Source organism: Musa acuminata, chromosome BXJ2-1 (assembly GCF_036884655.1).
Source record: "Musa acuminata AAA Group cultivar baxijiao chromosome BXJ2-1, Cavendish_Baxijiao_AAA, whole genome shotgun sequence".
Classification (NCBI taxonomy): Eukaryota; Viridiplantae; Streptophyta; class Magnoliopsida; order Zingiberales; family Musaceae; genus Musa; species Musa acuminata.
Genome location: NC_088338.1, coordinates 21,283,877 through 21,300,956, shown reverse-complemented (window position 1 = coordinate 21,300,956; position 17,080 = coordinate 21,283,877).

The following is a 17,080-nucleotide window of genomic DNA, read 5'->3' as shown; positions in this document are numbered from 1 at the left end:
GCCTCGATGAACGAGGAATCAGTGGAGTAGATATAGGTCACGACGATCGAACTACTATAAACTCAATTTGTATTTCTATTTGTGCTATTTACCTTTACTACAAACTGTTGAATCTCGGATTTTGAAAATGAAATCAATTGATGGGTTAATTGATCTAATCCATATTATTGAGTTAAGTGTGCAGGATTAACTACGATAACCAGAAAACATAAAGCAAGAATACCGGAGTCAAGATCGATGGACGTTTAAGAGTCCGAAGAATCGTCGGAGATGCTGCCGGAACCAACCGAGAAGAAATCGGGAACCTATCGGAATTTTTGGAAGTTCGCCGAAGAGATCGTCGGAGGTTCACGGAGATCACCGAGAAGGCTCGGCTACTCGTTAAAGTCATCACAAGATCGGGAGCTTGATGGGAGTCCGTCGGAAGAAGCTCGTCGGAAAGCTCGCCGAAACAAGACTTGACGTTCGCGATTGAAAGCTTGCTTAGGATGTGTTTTTGTTATGTAGTTCACTTGTAATTAGGATTAGGATTAAGAGATAATCCTATATCCTGGTTAGGGGCCAACTGGGCCCAAAGTCAGATATGGTTTGGGCTTAAATTAAGCCAAACCATTGAAATCGGAGTGCCAGGCGGTGGCACCGCCTGGCTGGGCGGTGAAACCTCCTTGGCTGGGTGGTTGCACCGTCCAGCACCCGAGCGCTGGGCGTTGGCACCGCCTGGCTGGGCGGTGGCACCTCCAGCACCGGGAACCCTAAGAGAATTCAAATTTTGGAGCCCAAAATTTGAATCCTCTTGAGGCCTATAAATATCCCTCAAATCTCAGTTGAGGTTACAACTTTTGAGAAGCATTTTGATTGAGAGAAAAGTCTTAGAAAGTCTTAGCAAGTCTTGTTTTCAATTTGCTGGAGAGTTCTCCTCCTTCTTTCTTATTGAAAATTTGTAAGAGGTTGAGCTGCTTGTAAAAGGTTGTAAGAGGGGTGTTTACCCTTCCATTTCAAGAGATTTGCTAGTGGAAGGTGGGAGCCTCATCGAAGAGGGGCATCGCAAGTGGAGTAGGTCATTTGACCGAACCACTCTAAAAATCGACGTAATCTCTGGTTTGCATTTTATTATTGTCATTTACATTACTGCAAATCTTCTTACTGCTTTAGTTCCTTATTACCCTTGCTGCGCAACTTTAAGAATACGCTTTCAAGTTAAACTTTTCAAGTTCCGTTCTTATCGTACGAAAGATCTTGTTAAAATCGAAGTTTTAATCCGCTGCACTAATTCACCCCCCCCTCTTAGTGCCGCTCCGATCCTAACAAGTGGTATCAGAGCGAGGTTATCTCTCATATTTGGTTTAATACCCAAGAGAGATGGCTTACTCCGGCATGCAAGAGGGCCACTCTATTGCACGACCACCTTTGTTTAATGGGTCGGATTACACATATTGGAAGACTCGCATGAGGATCTTCCTCATTTCTATGGACTTTGAGCTTTGGTCTATTGTTGAGAATGGATTTCAAAAATCTTCTCTTCCGATGAGCGAATGGAATGAATCGGAGAAGAAGGTTTTTGCTTTAAATGCAAAGGCTATGAATGCCTTGTTTTGTGCATTAGACAAAAACGAATTTAATCGTGTTTCAATGTGTGATTCGGCTTTTGATATTTGGAGAACTCTTGAGGTCACTCATGAAGGCACTAGCCGAATGAAAGAGTCCAAAATCAATATCCTTGTGCACTCTTACGAACTTTTCCAAATGAAACCAAGTGAGTCCATCGGAGACATGTACACCCGGTTTACGGATGTCATCAATGGACTCAAAGCTCTTGGTAAAGATTTTACTAACTTTGAACTAGTAACTAAAATCTTAAGATCCCTCCCTAAAAGTTGGGATCCAAAAGTTACGGCCATTCAAGAGGCCAAAGACCTTAAAGCATTCCCTCTTGAAGAACTCATTGGGTCTCTAATGACCTACGAAATGACATGTCAAGCTCATGACGAGCTCGAGAACCCCCTTCCAAAGAACAGGAAGGATATGGCACTCAAATCACAAGAAGACCACTTGAAAGGAACATCAAGTGATGAGGACAGTGACAATGACATTGCACTTTTGACTCAAAAATTTAAAAAATATTTAAGAAAGAACAAACTTAAAAATAATATAAAAAATAAATTTGAACAAAAGAAGGACCAAGTGATTTGCTATGAATGCAAAAAACCGGGACACTACAAGAATGATTGTCCTCAAGCCAAAAAGAGGACATCAAAGAAGAAGGCGCTCAAGGCAACATGGGATGATTCAAGCGCGTCCGAAGAAGAGGAGTCCAACACCGAGCAAGTTGCTCATTACGCGCTAATGGCTTTAGAAGAAGAGGTATGTGATTTATTTAATGAAGATTTATCTTATGAAGAACTCTCTATCGCTTTTCATGAATTATTTGATGAATGTAGAACTGTTAGCAAGAAGTTAAGTATCTTAAAGAAAGAGCATGCTTTGCTACAAGATAAGTTTGATAGTCTTCAAACTCCTCCATGCTCTAAGTGTGAGCATTTAGAAACAATAAAAAATGAAAATTTGCTTCTTAAGGAAACCTTAAACAAGTTTAAGGTTGGTAGCAAAGGATTATATATGATCCTTGCACACAAGGGTCACATCGCAAATAGAAATGGAATTGGATTTGTAAAAGGATTACATCAAAATCCTACCACTTTCATAAAAGGACCTATATTACATGTTTCCTCTTATATGAAATGCAACTTCTGTTGCAAATCCAGACATATTGCCTACAAATGTCCATTTAGGAAAATTAGTTCACAAAAATTAATATGGGTTCCTAAAGGAACTATAAAGGATTCAAAAATAAATAATAAGGTTAGTGGGTCAATTTTTGAGGCACCCAAAATCAAATGGGTACCTAAAAATCATCCTCTTTTGTAGACAAACCCACAAGCTAGGAGCAAGAGATGGTATCTCGATAGTGGATGCTCAAGACATATGATTGGAGATCCATCTCATTTCTCTATGCTCACTAGCAAAGAAGAAGGGTACGTCACCTTCGGAGACAACAACAAAGGCAAAATCATTGGCAAGGGAACTATTGGTAACAAATTTAGTTTTTCCATTGATGATGTTTTACTAGTTGATGGATTAAAACATAATCTCTTGAGTATTAGTCAACTATGCGATAAAGGTTATATCGTTAGATTTGAATCAAATATGTGCATTATTGAAAAACCAAATCATAACATGACTATGATTGCTTTAAAACAAAATAATGTCTATACCATCAATCTTGATGAACTAGGTAATGAAATGTGTTTCTCCGCCGTAAATAATGATGCTTGGCTTTGGCATAGGAGATTAGGTCACGCAAGCATGAAAACAATATCTAAAATCTCATCTCAAGAATTAGTACGAGGGATTCCGAATATGAAGTTTATTAAGGATAAGGTATGCGATGCATGTCAACTAGGCAAACAAATAAAAACAAGCTTCAAACCAAAAAATCAAATTAGCACCACTAGACCATTACAATTGATCCATTTGGACTTATTTGGACCAATTGATACAACAAGTCTAGGTGGAAGCAAATATGCTTTTGTGATTGTGGATGACTACTCTAGATACACTTGGACCTATTTCTTAGCTCACAAAAGTGATTACTTCAAGTGTTTCTCTAAGTTTTGTAAACTCACTCAAGACGAAAAAGGCTTCATGATTTCATCAATTCGGAGTGATCACGGTGGTGAATTCCAAAACCGTGACTTTCAAAATTTTTGCGAAGTTAATGGGTACAATCATAACTTCTCAACTCCAAGAAATCCTCAACAAAATGGAGTAGTTGAAAGGAAAAATAGAAACCTACAAGAAATGGCAAGAACTATGTTAAATGAACATAGTTTACCCAAATATTTTTGGGCCGAAGCCGTAAATATGGCTTGTTACATCATGAATAGGGTCCTAATAAGACCATCTCTATCAAAAACTCCCTATGAATTATGGAATAACAAAAAACCAAATATTTCTTATTTTAAAGTTTTTGGTTGTAAATGCTTCATTTTAAATGAAAAGGATGCCCTAGGTAAATTTGATGCTAAATCTGATGAAGGCATTTTTCTTGGTTACTCCTCCGTTTCTAAGGCCTTTCGTGTCTTTAACAAAAGGACCTTAGTAATAGAAGAGTCTATTCAATGTAGTTTTTAATGAAATTTCTGATTTAAAGAAAAATGATTTTGATGATGACCTTGATTTTGATAATTTGAATTTAAACGAACCCCCTCCTCAAAATAGCCATTTGAATGCATCTTCTTCCGAAATTTCTTTACCCAAAGAATGGAAGTATGTAGATGCTCATCCAAAGGAGCTAATTATAGGAGATACAACAAAAGGGGTTCAAACTCGTTCTTCTTTCAAGAATTTTTGTGCTAACGCTGCTTTCCTTTCTCAAATTGAACCTAAATGTATTGACGAAGCCTTAAAAGATGATTTTTGGGTCATTGCAATGCAAGAAGAATTGAACCAATTTGAGAGGAATGAGGTATGGAAGCTTGTTCCTAGACCAAGTTACCACTTAGTCATAGGTGCTAAGTGGGTCTTTAGAAACAAGCAAGACGAAAATGGTATCGTGGTTAGAAACAAGGCTAGATTAGTGGCCAAAGGTTTCAACCAAGAAGAAGGTATCGATTACGAAGAAACCTTCGCTCCCGTGGCTCGATTAGAAGCCATAAGGATGCTCCTTGCCTATGCTAGTAGTAATAATTTTAAACTATTTCAAATGGATGTTAAAAGTGCTTTCTTGAATGGTTTTATTTCCGAAGAAGTATATGTCGAACAACCTCCCGGATTTGAAAATTCTCTTCTTCCTAATCATGTATTCAAATTGACTAAAGCTCTCTATGGCTTGAAACAAGCTCCTAGAGCTTGGTATGAAAGACTTAGTTCCTTTCTTACTTTAAATCATTTTACCAAAGGCAAGGTTGATACTACATTGTTTATTAAACATTTCGAAAATAATTTTCTTATTGTGCAAATTTATGTTGACGATATTATTTTTGGCTCTTCGGATGAATCACTATGTGAATCATTTGCCAAATGTATGAGTCATGAATTTGAAATGAGTTTAATGGGTGAATTGACTTTCTTTTTAGGATTATAAATCAAACAACTTAGTGATGGTATATTTCTTAACCAATCCAAATATACATTAGAATTATTAAAATGATTTAACATGGATAATTCAAAAGCACTAAACACCCCTATGAGTACTGCGACTAAGTTAGATATGGATGAAAATAGTGAAAATTTCGATCAAAAAACATATAGGGGAATGATAGGTAGTCTACTCTACCTCACCGCGACTAGACCAGATATTATGTTTAGTGTAGGACTTTGCGCTAGGTTTCAATCTAATCCTAAATTATCTCATCTAAAGAGTGTTAAAAGAATATTTAGGTATCTTAAAGGAACTCTAAATTTAGGATTGTGGTATCCAAAATCTGAAAAATTCGATCTAATAGCTTATGCAGATGCAGATTTTGGCGGATGCAGGATAGATAGAAAAAGTACATCCGGAACATGCCAATTTTTAGGACATGCACTTGTTTCTTGGACTTCCAAGAAACAAAATTCAATTGCACTATCTACGGCGGAAGCTGAATACATTGCTGCAAGTGCATGTTGTGCACAAGTCATTTGGATGAAAAATACATTAGAAGACTATGGAATTCACTTTAAAAACATTCCCATAAAATGTGATAATACTAGTGCCATATGTCTTACTAAAAATCCAATTCAGCACTCTAGAACTAAGCACATCGACGTTAGGCATCATTTCATACGCGATCATGTCCTTAACAATGATGTTGTTCTAGAATTCATTGACACAAAGCATCAATTAGCAGATATATTTACAAAAGCTTTGAATGAAGACCAATTTGAATTCATTAGAAGGGAATTAGGTATGTTAAATTGTCCCTAAGAATAAACTTGGTTGAATGGATTTTCCATAAAGTTTTTCATTCTTTCTCCGTTCCTCGGTGACTTGTTAAATTATCTTATCCTATCTTGAGTCAAACACCGCTTCCATCTGATCAAGATTAATGATTTTATGATATTTTGAATCTCGAAATTGATTTTGATGGCTTGATTATGAGTTTCAAGTTGACGAATTGAATTTGAATGGATTTGTATTCGAATTATGATCTTGACTTATTGGAGTTACTACTTAAAATTTTTTTCTTATCCCAATCTCTTCTTTGTACATCTACAATTTTTGTTATTTATAAAAAGAAGAGATTTGATAATATGGATGAATGCTGAATTTTCCTTTAAGATGAACTCTGCGTAAATATTTTAGCATACTTAATTTTGAATGATAAAATCTTTGTATGATCAATGATAATATAGATGAGTGATGTATGATCAATGATAAAATCTTTGTATGATAAATTATGTGCTTCAAGTCTCATTCCCTTTTTGTTGATGACAAAGGGGGAGAAAAGTGATGACTTGTATCATTTTAATAGCATGACTTATATGAATTGCAAAAGCTTGTGTGATATGAATGTCTTATCTGCCTTGTAAAATCCTTGAGAATATCACAAGATTGATTGATCATATTGAAAGCATGCCTTACATCGATATCATGAAATTCATGTTGAAAATCTTTATCTCCTATCGTAGTAAAAATTGTCCCATATCATTTGACTTATGATTTTCATCGAAGTTTCGCATTTATTATTGCTTAATGAGAATAACGATAAGCTCTACGGTTAGAACTTATCGGTTTATGCTTGAATTCAATGGATGAAATTCAAGTGTTTTCATCTTCTCATAATATGGCATATAGATAGGGGGAGTTATGTTTAACTCCGTCATCAATTGATTGTCATCATCAAAAAGGGGGAGATTGTTGAATCTCGGATTTTGATGATGAAATCAATTGATGGGTTAATTGATCTAATCCATATTATTGAGTTAAGTGTGCAGGATTAACTACAATAACCAGAAAACACAAAGCAAGAATACCGGAGTCAAGATCGATGGACGTTTAAGAGTCCGAAGAATCGTCGAAGATGCTGCCGGAACCAACCGAGAAGAAATCGGGAACCTATCGGAATTTTCGAAAGTTCGCCGAAGAGATCGTCGAAGGTTCACGGAGATCACCGAGAAGGCTCGGCTACTCGTTAAAGTCATCACAAGATCGGGAGCTTGATGGGAGTCCGTCGGAAGAAGCTCGTCAGAAAGCTCGCCGAAACAAGACTTGACGTTCGCGGTTGAAAGCTTGCTTAGGATGTGTTTTTGTTATGTAGTTCACTTGTAATTAGGATTAGGATTAGGATTAAGAGATAATCCTATATCCTGGTTAGGGGCCAACTGGGCCCAAAGTTAGATATGGTTTGGGCTTAAATTAAGCCAAACCAGTGAAATCGGAGTGCCAGGCGGTGGCACCGCCTGGCTGGGCGGTAGCACCGCCCAGCACCCGAGAGCTGGGCGGTGACACCTCCTTGGCTGGGCGGTTGCACCGTCCAGCACCCGAGCGCTGGGCGGTGGCACCGCCTGGCTGGGCGGTGGCACCGCCTGGCTGGGCGGTGGCACCTCCAGCACCGAGAACCCTAAGAGAATTCAAATTTTGGAGCCCAAAATTTGAATCCTCTTGAGGCCTATAAATATCCCTCAAATCTCAGCTGAGGTTACAACTTTTGAGAAGCATTTTGATTGAGAGAAAAGTCTTAGCAAGTCTTGTTTTCAATTTGCTAGAAAGTTCTCCTCCTTCTTTTTTATTGAAAATTTGTAAGAGGTTGAGCTGCTTGTAAAAGGTTGTAAGAGGGGTGTTTACCCTTCCATTTCAAGAGATTTGCTAGTGGAAGGTGGGAGCCTCATCGAAGAGGGGCATCGCAAGTGGAGTAGGTCATTTGACCGAACCACTCTAAAAATCGGCGTAATCTCTGGTTTGCATTTTATTATTATCATTTACATTACTGCAAATCTTCTTACTGCTTTAGTTCCTTATTACCCTTGCTGCGCAACTTTAAGAATACGCTTTCAAGTTAAACTTTTCAAGTTCCGTTCTTATCGCACGAAAGATCTTGTTAAAATCGAAGTTTTAATCCGCTGCACTAATTCACCCCCCCCTCTTAGTGCCGCTCCGATCCTAACACAAACTTACTTGCTTTACATCCACTACGCTCTTCTATATGCTTTCAATTTTAAGTATCTTTCTGAAATTAGCTTTAATCGAACGAGAGAATTCGAACCGACGTAATTTTTACCGCTGCACTAATTCAACCCCCCTCTTATTGTCGACTCATTCCTAACAAGAAGCTATAGCATTGGAATAAGTACTTGTCCTAGAGGATGTTGGAGAGCAAATAGTGGAGTTTTGATACAAAGCAAGATAGCCAAGGTTCGAGAGGAAGTAGAAAAGTTGACAAAGGGGTTTAATTTATGGCTGAGGTGAGCATTGGAGCACTAAGAGCCCAAAAGCGCATGAGAGAAAGAAGAGTCAATTGGATTCAATTTCAATGAAGAAAAGTCTATTCGTTAGCCATTCTAATAGTAATCAATAGGGTCGGACTAATCAATGGGGTGTCTTCGACCGATCCAACATAATAGCGAGAAAGAGGAGTGACAATATTTTAAGAGATTGTTTTGTATACCACCTTTTAGAGTGGGGTGACTAATCAGAAAAAAACCTATAACGTAGGTATTTTCCCAAGCAATCACCCTTCTTAATATACTATCCAATTGTTGTAAATAATTTTGTTAATATAAGTTATTACTATTTTTTAGCATAATGTATTTTCAATATTATCATTACCTTTTAATACTTATTTTAATTATATTTAAAAATAAAAATATGAGGAATTTCCATAAATGCCATCTAACCTATCAAAAAGAAAAATATAGTGTATTTTCACATCTCATTAAGTTGTAGCACTCCTTGTATTTCATTACATATTAATAGATCAGATATTTTGCATTGGTTGACAGTAAATCGTTTTCAAATTAAATATGAAAATATATATTTTAACTTCAGAATGCTTATGCCAAAATTTTAAAGTCTATCATTTTAACTTCAGAATACTTAGAATACTTATTGATTGGACCTCAAACTTTCACCAAAAATGGACAAACAGCTCAATAATAAATACATAGGATTTAATATTGTTTAAGATTTATCAATTTTTAAATCCAATTTGACATGTTTTTGGATTAATTTTATGAACAAATTTAACCACATACATTAATCAATTTAACCATTGGAATATATTCATTTAATCTCAGACTTTCACCAAAAATGGGTGATAGTATCTTAATAATGAATCAATATTTTTTTCTAATTTTTGGTAATATTAGAGATTTTTGCAGTATAATTCGGGATATTTTGATATTGTTAACGAAAATAAATGCAACCATCTTCATTTATTAATGCATCAACAACAATGAAGTCCATTATACTCTAGACTTTTACCAAATATGAGATACAACATTTCAAAGGTGGCGGCATGAGTAAGTATGGAAGGCATATAGGGCGATAAGGGGTACTACTGAAAGAAAGGGAGAGACTGAGTATGGCTAAAGGCAGAGAGAATAATAAAATAGTATAAAAGAAAAAGTGAATATATTCAAAAATTAAGAAGATATTAACGATGAGGAGAAAGAAATAAGAGCGTGATGAGAGGCGAAAAGACCAGTGATATCAATATAGGAGAGAAAGTAGTGGAGGAAGGAGGAGATACCATGTGAGGCATATTTGGTTCGGATAAACTAGTTTGGTTCATTTCACAATTAAATCATCTAAACTATGTAATAAAAGTCAAGGACAAGAGCATACTTATTCTATTACCATATTGATCATATAATATTTGATGGTATTTACCTTTTTTTATAATATTTATTTTTGAAACATATCAACGGAAGTTATTTTTATCGGAGCAAGGTAAATGATATTGTCTTACCATGATATTGAGTTTTGATCTCGTCTATCGATGATAACAAAAATTTGTATAGTATCTTAAGATGGCACAAGCTCATGATACCGTTAGATGTATAATGTGTTGGAATCAAAATTATTCTTATGTCGAAAAAAATTTCTAAGTTTAACATTATTGTTAGAATCTTATTTGTCATATATGAATCATCATATTGTGAGTTGATGATCATAACATATAATACTAATGATAATTTGTATTAAATGTAAATTGCAAGAAGTAAATACAAACTGAGTTATAGTGGTTCGGTCGTCGTGACCTACATCCACTCTACCGATTCCTCTTCCGTCGAGGCCACCGGCATCCACTAATGATCTTCCTTTAATAAGCGAAGATCAACCTCATTCTTACAACTCTATTCTCCTTTTGCAGGCTTAGGAGAGAACCTTTATACCCCTTTTTTACAAAGCTTTCCTCACACTCTCCCTTAGAACGGTCTCAAAACTTTAGGAGGAGGGACTCTATACTTTATAAGGGTTTTCAACTCTAGAAACATAGAGTTTTTTTATCACTTTTCTTGCTACTCTATGTAGCTAGGGTATTTATAGACCCCCAAATGACTTCAAATCTTGGAGCCAAAATTCAAATCTCCGAAATTTTGGAGTACGGGCAATACCATTACCTGCAGCCTGACACTAGGTGGTACCACCGCCCAGTCTGATGGTACCACCGCCTAGAAGACTATGTCTGGGCGGTACCACTGCCTAATACGGTCTCGAAGACTGTACCATGACGGTGTCACCTGTTGGGTCACTATTTGGGCCTTTCACTTGGCCCAACATAGCTCAAACTTGGGCCCAACTATCCCCTAATTGGGTTGGCCCAATTCCTTCCTAATTATGTGCTAACTACAAAATTTAAAGCATACAATAAACTAAATAAATCTGGTAAGTCTAGGTTTCTTCCGGTGAGCTTCCAGCGAACTTCCGACGATCTCTCAACAATGTTCCAACGGACTCCCGGCAAGCTCTTGGACTTCATGACGATCTTCTTGGCGAGTTCCGATGAGCTTCTTTGGCAAGCTCCTAGACTTCTCGGTCAATTCCAGCAAAACTTCTGATGAACATCCGAACTTCAAACGAACTCTCGAACTCCTAACGAAATCTCATTCTCGACTCCAAGACTTTATTTTGCTTTATGCCTTGATCGCTATCGTACTTAATTCTGCATAATTAAAACCTACTTCGATCTTAGACAATTATTACAAAGCTTGAATCATGTTATCTGGCATGTCGTTGGTTCATGGACGCTTCGTCCGATTCTTCGGCGCATCGTTCTCTCTTGCGGCCTATTGCCTAATCGGGCAGTTGACCTCCGCAACTCCGATTTCCTTTGTACAATTTTTGCTCTTCTTGGCTCGATACTCGAACTTCAATATGTTGACTGATCCTTCGGCTCAACTTTCAATATTCTGACATGTTTCTCTCCAGCCCAACATGATTCTTCCTGCTTTAATTGTCTCTTCCTGATCGAAGCTTCTTGTGTCACTCAAACCACAGATCAAATTAGAAACACTTATTTCACAAGTCAACTTGAAAAATGTAAAAACATGAAAAAATATTCAGAATAGGTGTCCATTGCACCTCAAACTTTTATCATAGATGGGTAACAAATTTTTAATAGTAAATACATAGGTATTTTTTTATTTTTATTAATTTTATGGATTTCCTAAGTTTTCTAACACATTTTCAAGTTCAGTCTATAAACAAGTATAACCACACTGATTTTAATGTAATTCTAGAATACTTGTCTATTGCATCTCAAGTTTTCATCACAGATTGGAAACAATATATTAATAGTGTATCTATCTCTTTGTTTTTTTTCTATCTTTTCTAATTTTAGGGACCTTTTAAGGCTAGAATGACATGTTTTAATGTTGATTCTTTGAACAAGTGTTCTTCTATCATTTTTAACGTTGGAATACTTATCCATTGGACCTCAAGCTTTCACCAAAAATGGACAACTCAATAATGAATTCATCGAATTTAATAGTTCTAATGATTTTATAATTTTTAAAGCCAATTTGACATGTTTATAAGTTGATTTTACAAACCAGTTTAGCCACATAAATTCATTAGTGTAACTGCTAGAATAATATTCATTTCATCTCAGACTTTCACCAAATATGGGCACTAGTATCTGCATAATGAATCAATATATATTTCTATTTTTTGTTAATTTTAGGGATTTTCTAGGTCTAATTTTAGATCGTTTCATATTGATTCTAAAAATAAATGTAATCATGTTCATTTATTAGTTCGTTTATTTGTGTAATAACAAAAATAGTGTACATTATATATTAGACTTTTACCAAATATATGAGAAATAATATTTCAATGATGAATAAATATTTTTTCTAATTTTAATTTTTATAAAAAAATTTAATCTAGCATATTTTTTAAGGTAAAGTGTCTAAGGGCGAGCATGACGGAGGGCATAGACGGTAAGAAGTAATAGTGAAACAAAGGAAGAGATTAACAATGAAGGAGAGGGAGAACGAGTGTAACATGAAATGAGCTCACATGGAAAGAGCGACAATAGTAAAGGAGAGATGAGAGTAACGAAAAATTGAGAGGGAAACTAGTAACGAGGAGAAGAAAGAATGAAAGGATTACGGTGTTAGTAAACCAGTTAGATGAACTGGTTTGATTAGTTTCATAATTAAATCCTCTAAACTAAATAATAAACCTGGCTTATCATCATATTTGCCCACACAGTATTTGATGGTATTTACTTTTTCTTATCCTCACTCGATATAAATAAACTAGGGGACAAATATTCAATAGGCAAAGTGGATTGGGTCAACATGGAGTGATAGAAACTAATTGACACGTTCTGTACACGATATTATCTTACCGTGACATTGGGTTTTGATCACGTCTATCGATGTAACAAAAATTTGATGACACAAGCTCATGTTTGATACAAAATCAATTAGATTCATAATTCATTGGAATTAATATTGTTCATGCATGGATAAGAATTACTAAGTTTAACATTAACAATAAAATATCTGTCAAATATAAATGATCATATTGTGAGTTGATGATCATAACATGCCGTACTAATAAGAATATTATAAGTTTATAAATATTACTTAAAATAATAATATCAACACAGCTACAAAATTAAGATTTTCTTTCCATAGATAAAAAAATCGTGTCCCGTGCTATTAGTAAGAATATTATCAGTTTAAAATATTTTTTTAAAATGATAAAATATTTTAGAGACAGATAAAAAATCCAAAAGAAATTATAACATAACAAAAATTTGACGGTGATTAGGTGTATATAACGGTGTGATTTCAATACCATTATACATTGGTCAGTTGAATATAACGATATAATTTCAATGCCATTATACATTCATATTAGAGGATTACTAGAGTTTAATGGTTTGGAAGAGATAAGACAGGTTAACATGTTATTTGTTTTAGGGTTTATGTTGCCATTGGAGAGGAAAAACCCCAAGCAAAAATCCAAAAACTCAAACTAAAACGCTATAGGTGGAGCCACTCCCCATACAGGAGAAATGCTTGTCGGGTTTTCTCAACTGAGAGTAAACGAGACCAGAGTGGGTTCTATAGAAGTGTTGAATCTTGGATTTTAATGATGAAACCAATTGATAATGTTTATGATTTGATCTACGTTTTGAGTGACATAGGATGCTTCGATCAGGAAGAGACAATTAAAGTAGGAAGAATCATGTTGGGCTGGAGAAAAACATGTCAGAAGATTGGACGTCGAGCTGAAGGATCGATTGACGTATTGACAGAAAGCTTTGGGCCATGAGTTCGGGCATCAGGCCAAGAAGAGCGAAAATTGCGCTAAGTAAATCGGAGTTGCGGAGGTCAACTGGCCGATTGGGCAATAGGCCACAAGAGAGGACGATGCGCCAAAGATTCGAACGAAGCGCCGATAAACCAATGACATGCCGAACAACATTTGATTTTCTTTGTAATAATTTTCTAGATTGAAGTAGGTTTTATATGTGCAGGATTAACTATGATAGCAAGGCATAAAGCAAAATGAAGTCCCGGAGTCAAGAATGAGATTTCGTTGGGAGTTCGAGAGTTTATCGAAAGTTCTATCGGAATTGACCGAGAAGTACAAGAGCTTGCTAAAGAAGCTATCAGAACTCACCAAGAAGATCATCGTGATGTCCAGGAGCTTGTTGGGAGTCTGCTGGAACATTGCAGAGATATCGTCGGAAGTTCGCCGGAAGAAACCTAGACTTACGGACTTGTTTAACTTAGTAAATGTCTTAAATTTCATAGTTAACATATAATTAGGAGTAAAATTGGGTCAACCCAATTAGGGGCCAGTTGGGCCCATGTATGGATTGTGTTGGGCCCAATGAAAGGCCCAAATAGTGACCCAACAGATGGTATCGTCATGGCACAATCTCCTAGACTATGTTAGGCGATGGTACCACTAGTCTGGGCTGTGATACCGCCCAGTGGTAGTGTCAGGTGGTGGTACTGCCCAGACACAGTCTCCCAGGTGGTGGTACAGCCAGACTAGGTGGTGGTACAGTTAGACTAGGCGGTGGTACCGCCCAATGTCAGTGCTACAAGCGATGGTACCACCTAGCACAAGCGGTGGTACCATTAGGACCCAAAAAACTAGGGATGAGGCATTTTTAGGCTCCAAGTTTGAATCAACTTGAAGCCTATAAATACCCATCTCATCCCTAGTTAACCTAAATAAGAATTGAGAGTGAAAAAGAAAGAAACATTGCTGTAATCTTGTATGAACTCCTATAAAAAATCTAAGTGCTAGAATAGTTTGAAAGAGGAGTAAGTGGGGGTGTAAGAGTTATCTCCTAAACCCGGTGAAAGGAGAAAGAGTTGTAAAAGGTGGTTAGTCTTCGCCTATTAAAGGAAGATCGATAGTGGATGTCGGTGGCCTCGACGAATGAGGAATCGGTGGAGTGGATATAGGTCACGACGATCGAACCACTATAAACTCGGTTTGCATTTCTATTTGTGCTATTTACCTTTACTACAAACTTACTTGCTTTACATCTATTACGCTCTTCTGTATGCTTTCAATTTTAAGTATCTTTCCAAAATCGACTTTAATCGAATCAGAGAATTTGAACCGACGTAATTTTTTCCACTGCACTGATTCACTTATCCTAGAGGATGTTAGAGAGCAAATAGTAGAGTTCTGATATAAACAAGATAGCCAAGGTTCGAGAGGAAGTAGAAAAGATGACAAAGAGGTTTAATTTATAGCTAAGGTGAGCATTGGAGCACTAAGAGACCGAAAGAGCATGAGAGAAAGAAGAGTCAATTGGATTCAATTTCAACGAAGAGAAGTATATTTGATAGCTATTCTAATAGTAATCAATGGGGTCGGATTAATCAATGGGGTGCCTTCGACCGATCCAACATAATAGCGAGAAAGAGGGATGACAATATTTTAAGAGATTGTTTTGTATACCACCTTTTAGAGTGGGGTGACTAATCAGGAAAAACCTATAACGTATGTATTTTCCCAAGCAATCACCTTTCTTAATATACTATCCAATTGTTGTAAATAATTTTATTAATATCAGTTATTACCATTCTTGATATTTTTTAGCATAATGTATTTTCAATATTATCATTACCTTTTAATACTAATTTTAATTATATTTAAAAATAAAAATATGAGGAATTTCCATAAATGCCATCTAACCTATCAAAAAGAAAAATATAGTGTATTTTCACATCTCATTAAGTTGTAGCACTCCTTGTATTTCATTACATATTAATAGATCAGATATTTTGCATTGGTTGGCAGTAAAATCATTTTCAAATTAAATATGAAAATATATATTTTAACTTCAGAATGCTTATGTCAAAATTTTAAAGTCTATCATTTTAACTTCAGAATACTTAGAATACTTATTGATTGGACCTCAAACTTTCACCAAAAATGGACAAACAACTCGATAATAAATACATAGGATTTAATATTGTTTAAGATTTATCAAATTTTAAATCCAATTTGACATGTTTTTGGATTAATTTTATGAACAAATTTAACCACATACATTAATCAATTTAACCATTGGAATATATTCATTTCATCTCAGACTTTCACCAAAAATGGATGATAGTATCTTAATAATGAATCAATATATTTTTTCTAATTTTTGGTAATATTAGAGATTTTTGCAGTATAATTCAGGATATTTTGATATTGTTAACGAAAATAAATGCAACCAGCTTCATTTATTAATGTATCAACAAAAATGAAGTCCATTATATTCTAGACTTTTACCAAATATGAGATACAACATTTGAAAAGTGAGTCAATATTTTTTCGAAATTTACTAATTTTAAGATTTTTTAAGTTTAATCTAGCATATTTTTTAGGTGAAGCGACATGGGTGAGTATGGAAGGCATATAGGGCGACGAGGGGTAGTAATGAAAGAAAGGGAGAGATCGCGTATGGCTAAAGACAGAGAGAATAATAAAATAGTATATAAAAAAGTGAATATATCCAAAAATTAAGAAGATATTAACGATGAGGAAAAAGAGATAAGAGCGTGATGGGATATCAATATAGGAGAGAAAGTAGTGGAGGAAGGAGGAGATACCATGTGAGGCATATTTGGTTCCGATAAACTAGTTTGGTTCATTTCACAGTTAAATCATCTAAACTATGTAATAAAAGTCAAGGACAAGAGCATACTTATTCTATTACCATATTGATCACACAATATTTGATGGTATTTATCTTTTTCTACAATAATTATTTTTAAAACATATCAACGGAAGTTATTTTTATCGGAGCAAGGTAAATAATATTGTCTTACCATGATATTGAGTTTTGATCTCGTCTATTGATGATAACAAAAATTTGTATAGTATCTTAAGATGGCACAAGCTCATGATACCGTTAGATGTATAATGTGTTGGAATCAAAATTATTCTTATGTCGAAAAAAATTACTAAGTTTAACATTATTATTAAAATCTTATTTGTCATATATGAATTATCATATTGTGAGTTGATGATCATAACATATAATACTAATGATAATTTTATTGGTTTATAAGTATTACTTAAAAATGATAATATCAACAACTACAAAATTAGGATTTT